Raw genomic sequence first — 6,133 nt, forward strand, 5'->3', positions numbered from 1 at the left:
CTTCTAATGAAATAACTGTTTTAAAAGTACTATTTCAGCCATCTTTATCATGGCAGTTAGGTTTAAAAATACCTAACTTTATTAAAAGCCAACTGTATTTATAACCTCTTTTTCTTTAAAGCTAGGATTTAAAAGCACTCGCATAGAAACAACAAAAAATTATCTCATTTAAGTAAATGTATCAAGAGTATAACAGCTGTAGTGAAAACAACACAATGATCTGTAGAAGAGCACCACAAGGATGGACAGAAATTGGCACTATAGAAAATCACAGTAGATAGAGCCACAGTAAGACTTAAGAGTTATTGAAAATCCTGTTACCACTTCAGATGGGAATTTGTCTATTCCACCGTTAAGCTCAAGTGAGCCTTCCAATACTCAAAACTTCCTTGGATTGGCCTAAAGTCAAATAATTAAAATGAAATTGGTAGTGAGCTCAAAGAGTGAGGACATTTACACTAACCAGAAATTTGTCAGACTAGCCTTGTCACCATTTCATATAGAATGGCAGAATATTCTGAGTTGGAAGGGTTCCACAAAGATCACAGTGTCCAACCCTTAGTCCTGCACATGACATCCCTAACAATCCCATCACGTCCCTGTGAGCATTGACAAAACTCTTCTGGAACTGGAAGGTTTGGTGCTATAACCACTTCCCTGAGGAGCCTCTTCCAGAACCCAACCACTCCCTGGGTGAAGAATCTTTTCCCAATATCTAACCTAAATCTCCCCTTACACATTTAAACCATTCCCTCGGGTCCTGTCACTGGTCACCACAGAGATCAGTGTCTGTCCCTCTTTCCCTCATGAGGATTGCCATAAGGGCTGCCCTCAGCCTCCTCTTCTCTAGATCAAGTGACCTCAGCCACTCCTCATATAGCTAAATTAAAATTTTCCCCCCACTTTAATACCTGCATTTCAAATGTCCAGAGAAGTTACCTTATTTACAACACAGATCACACAACGGACTACATGATGTATAGCTCAGATAACGTCCCATACAGGCACATAACTTTCCACCGTATTAGTTGATGAAGGGTGTACAATCCACAGCTCCACCAGGACTGGGAACAACTGGATTTTAATTGAGGGCTTCATTTGTTTAGTAGCAAAGAAACAATGATCAAGCTAAAAGGGCACCTGAAAATAGTTAAAAAACCAAAGCGTAAACCCACTTCCCTTAAACACAAACCTCAGGAGCCAACGCTGCCCTCTGGGCCATGAGAAGGCACAAGCTCCGCCTAGGGAAGGGCAATATCGGCGGTGCCAGCCCGCCAGCAGCTCACGCCGCCGAGCCGCGGTGGTACCAGGCCGTGGCAGCAGCCGAGTCCCGAGGGCAGGCGAAGAGCTGCCGCTGCAGCCGGACCGCCCCGCGTCCCGCGCCGGTGACCGCCGGCACTCGGCTCGAGCCGGGGGCTCCGGTTTGGGCGAGGCCCGAACGGCAGAGCCACGGCCGGCAGGGAGGAGGCCGAGCTGAGCCGCGCCGCCAGCGCCGCTCTTGCTGTTAACGCCCGGGGCCCTTGGGAGGGCCCCACGCGGCCGACTGCGGGCGGAGCGAGCCCTGCCCGGGCCGCCCTCGAGGGCAGAACCGGACGGTGCCAGCGGGGCCCGCGGGCGGCTCGCGGGGGCCCTCACAGCGCGGGGGCCCCGCTCGGGGACGCCAGGCCACGCTCCGACCTAAGATGGCGCCGGTCTCGCCGGCGACAATCCCCCCGCGTCCGTCCCCTCCGAGCGCTGCTCCCGCCGCGCGGGGAGCGCGGCAGGGCGGGCCGGGGGCATGGAACGGGCTGACCTTACCGTGCTTCCCGTCCGTAGGGGCCGCGGCGGGACAGCCACTCCCTGCCGCCCGGGCCGGCGGGGGATGGGGCAGCGCCGACTGAAGCGCCTCGCTCACCTCACCGGGGCGCGGCGCCACCTCAGCGCCGCCGCCGCCGAGGGAACGCGGGCAGGAGGCGGGGGCGGCCGCAGCCCCGCGCGCTGCCTGACGGGAACCGCGGGTCGGACACATCGCGGTGCCCGCGATCGGGGCGGGGCCGGGCCGGGCCGGGGCGGGGCCTGCGCCATGTGCTGGGCCTCACACCCCGGATGGCACCGCCGCCATGTGCCGGGCCTCACAGCCTGGTATAACACAACACCGCCGGGAATCACAGCCTGGTATAGTATCGCCGCCATGTGTCGCGCCTCACAGTCCTGCTACCAGGAGCTGCTGCTGGTTTTGGGCCTCATGACCCGGTCCGCACTGCTGCGGTAGGCCAGGCCTCATGCCCAGCAGCCCCAGCCCAGCCTCGCACTGCCTGCTCTCTGCTTTGGTGAGGGCACACAGGGCCACTGCCATGCTGTCAGGGAAACCAGCCAGTATCAACAGAGGCTGGGGACTGAACAGATCGAGAGCAGCCCTGCCAAGAAGGACTTGGAAATGCTGGTGGACTCAAGGCTTAAGATGAGCCGTCAATGCTCACTTAAAGCCCAGAAAGTCAAACGTGCCCTGGGCCGCATCCAAAGCAGTGTGGGCAGCATGGGAGGGAGAGGATTCTGCCCCTCCACTGTGGTGAGGCTCCACCTCCAGTACTGCATCTCTTTCTGGGGTCCCAGCACAGAAAGGACCTGTTGGAGCAAGTCCAGAGAAGGCCACCAAATTGATCAGAGGTACGCAAACCTCTTCTATGAGGAAAGGCTTTAGAGATTTGGGATTGTTCAGCCTCGAAAAGACAAGATTTTCATAGTAACCGAATTCCAACCTTTCAGTAGGTGAAGGTAACTTCCAGAAAAGATGAGGCAAACTATTTACCCCGAGCATGCAGTGACAGGGTCAGGGGAAATGGGTTCAAATTGAAAGAGAGTAGGTTTGGATTGGATATTAAGGAAAAGATTCTTTACTGTGAGGGTGGTGAAGCTCTGGAACAGGTTGCCCAGGGAAATTGTGTCTGTCTCATCTCTGGACATGTTCAAGGCCAGGTTGGATGAGGCTCTGAGCAATTGGTCTCATTCTACATGTGCTTGCTCACAGCAAGAGGTTTGGAACTAGATGATCTTTAAGATCCCTTGCAACCCAAACCATTCTAAGATTGTGTGCTCCACTACCTAGGAACCTCTTTGGCTGTGACATTTGCACCCCTTGAGCTGGGACCAAAGCCCTTTTGCAGCTGCACCTCCCACACTGACACAGACCAGATTTCCTTACCAGCTCGGCCACAGGTTTTACATAGCAATGCCTTAAAATAATTTAATCGTGGTGTAGTAACTAAATCATAAAATAGCAGCTCGAGTAGGGTACCTCTCAGGAGGGATCCGGGTTTTTATACCCTCACAGTCTAAGGGTATGAAACTCTGGGGTCGTTGGCTCCTGTCTGTGTGTCCCTCACCTGGCCGGGCCGCTGGTCCCCGAGCCCTTTGTTGTGCAAAGGGTCGGCAGTTCACGGCTTCCTGCCGAACTCTCCTGCGAGCTGAGCCTGCAGCTCCAACTGCAGCTGCCCCCGGGGCCGCCAGCACCGAACGGGCTCTTGAAGAACGCGTCCCGGTCCCGGGCGCGCCCCAGGGCCCAGCACGGTTCCCCTCAGCGGCACCGCGGGCGCGGTTCCCGCTTGCTGAGCCGCGGGGCAGCCCGGGGCGGCGGGCAGGCCTTTCCCTGCGGACAGCCAGCAGCGGGAACCCCCCACTGCCCTGGGGCCGAACAAAGCCGGGGACAGCTGTGCCCGCAGTTGACATCGAATAGAGGCAGCGGAGAATGTAGCACACAGCGTGCTGCTGCAGTCAGTGGAGCAGCACAGATACTCGATGCTGTTCAGACTGAAGGTTCGTTGTGCACCTGTGTTCTCATTTCCCCGCTGGGTTAAATATCAGTCAAATACATGATCAACTCTTCTAAAGCTTTATTGAGTAAAACATTGCCATTACTTTCAGTGGGATGTCGCTGGACACAGCCTTACCTGGGCAATGCAGTCACAGTCGCTGGAGAAAACTGCCCTGAAGCACAGCACCTCCAAGAGCTGCGGTTTCCCTCGCCTCAGAATTTGCATACGAAAATCTCTGATTCGAAAGGTGACATAGTGTAATGAAAAGTAATGCAGTTTTCTCATGCCTTTTTGTCTATAGTGCTGTCTCACCCTGGCCAATAACTTAGAATGCTCCCAAGTTTGAATTTGGGGTTTTTTTTCAGGTTTTATGTCCATTATTCCCTTAATTTAAAAAGTCCAAAAAGAACAAAAAAAAAAAAAAACCAACCAAGCAACCAACCAAAAGTTAGAAAAACAAAACCAAACACAACACAAAACTAAAACAAACAGAAAACAAACAAAAACCCAACAACAACAAAAAAAAAAGCCACAAAAAACCCACAAAAAAAAGGACAAAAAAACCCCCACCAAAGTATGATCGTTTAGTAAAATATGAAAATATTTCTGGTGATTTTTGAAGATAAATAATAGGAAAGAAAGTACTCAACTTTTTTTTTGGGTACTTAAACTGAAAGTACTCAACTTTTTCAGACCATACTTCTCAGAACTTATTGTTGTACTATCTGCCATAACTACCTTCCGAAATACACAGTTTATTTTGTGTAAATTCCCTCTCAAATATAGGTATTTTTTAGATGAATGAGTGAAGTGTCCCTCTCCTTGTGAGGTTAAGCGCTAAAGACATGAGTACTGTATTTATTCTGGAAAATATTCTGTTCATTTTAACTAGTATCTTTAGCCCTGAGATGCTTACAGAGTAGTTTGGAATCTTAGAGAAGTGAAGAAAAAAACTAATTAGTAATTAAATAATTGCTGTTTAGTGATTATGTCATTAAATCCTTTGGTTATTACAGTTTAGTTGTTAAACAATTACTAAACTTGCCCTTCTGCCAAAGAAGGATGAAAAAAGAGAGAAAAAATATTCTTAATATTAGGCAGAAAACATAGCTAAAGGATAGGAACCAGAGTTGAACTTATTTGAAGCAAAGTGACTGGGAAATAGTCCATTTACTTGAAACACACATTTTCAACTACTAATTTACCTACTGAGAAATCATTGCAGGTATTTATGCTCCATCTAAAGCAAGATAAACATAAAGAGAATATGAAGATTGCAAGGTAAAACATTGAAAAATTGCGAAGTAACAGAACCATGATGCCCTCTGTACGTTTTTGTGATTAAATTTGTGCATTCCAATGGTGCACAATTGCATACTGTCTGTTCTTCAAAGCCCTAAGTCCTTGGACAGATTGGGGTGAATGTCTCACACCATCCCACAAGGGCATAGGAGCAAACCAGAGTTTATCAAGTGAGAATTAATAATCTTTCGTAACTCTAAAACACAAATTACTCAAGGATAGGAAATACTCCCCATAATTACAAAAGAATTACAGGGTAAGCTGCAAACATATGATATACTCTAAAGAAAAACTTAGCAGGAGCTGATAAAACAATTGGATTTCATGCAGTTGGGCAGCATTCATGCACTGTTGACTGTAGCAGTGCAGTTAAGCTTGAAAGTTAACTAGTCTGAATTACTTCATCTGTTGTTACAGTCTGCTGGCCTGGGACTCAGTTGCTAAAGAGACATTCCTTCACCTGTAGAAAGGTATTGATAGCAATCTCTCATCAGTTTCTGGGTTTTGCCTTAAAAAAGCACAATCTGTGCCAGAGAAATTGATTGATTGCCATATCTTTCAGTGATACAAACTGCTTCTCTTGCTTGTTGCAGGTTAAAAAACTGGGGGAAGCACAACTAAATTTCTGTGACAAATACACCTAATGATGATTTTTTTATTACTATTTTTATTTTAAACTCTCCTAAACTCCCTGTTGTGTCTAGTCACTATTTGAACGTGATCTGGGAGTCAGAGGGCAACTGTCTAGTCCTGATTTTGTATGTCAGTAAAACACCTGGAGCAGAGTGGGGATGTCTTGCTCATTAGCACTGAAATTTGGGTTTGTTTAATATTGTTTGTTATTCTTTGAGGCACTAGACACAGACAGCAAGTACCAACCCGTATGACATTGCAACTGAAGCTGCTGCCAAAGCTTCATTAGAATAGATATGTTCAGATGGGAAGCCTGGAACTATGAATGCACAAACAGATACTAAATGAACATCTGCAACACAAACATTATTCAACACATGTATGCTTTACTCATTTATTCCATAAGG

General features: G+C 48.5%; 1 protein-coding gene across 8 annotated transcripts in view; it reads right to left on the bottom strand.

Moving 5' to 3' along the window:
* The window catches only part of ZNF280D (zinc finger protein 280D), a 40,059-nt gene extending 38,046 nt beyond the window's left edge, over window positions 1-2,013 (bottom strand). For 3 of the 8 annotated variants that reach the window (XR_011681482.1, XM_071441600.1, XM_071441597.1), the window contains exon 1: window positions 1,798-2,012. The gene's annotated coding sequence lies outside the window, so the exon portion shown is untranslated. Of the gene's footprint in view, window positions 1-1,192; window positions 1,360-1,797 lie in introns of those variants that run through there. The other 5 variants (XM_071441601.1, XM_071441596.1, XM_071441602.1 and 2 more) reach the window with 4 other exon arrangements.
* Window positions 2,014-6,133: the final 4,120 nt, after the last annotated feature.

The sequence above is a fragment of the Agelaius tricolor genome, unplaced genomic scaffold (genome assembly GCF_023055355.1).
Source record: "Agelaius tricolor isolate 1412-34295 unplaced genomic scaffold, bAgeTri1.0.p SCAF_16, whole genome shotgun sequence".
NCBI classification, from domain to species: domain Eukaryota; kingdom Metazoa; phylum Chordata; class Aves; order Passeriformes; family Icteridae; genus Agelaius; species Agelaius tricolor.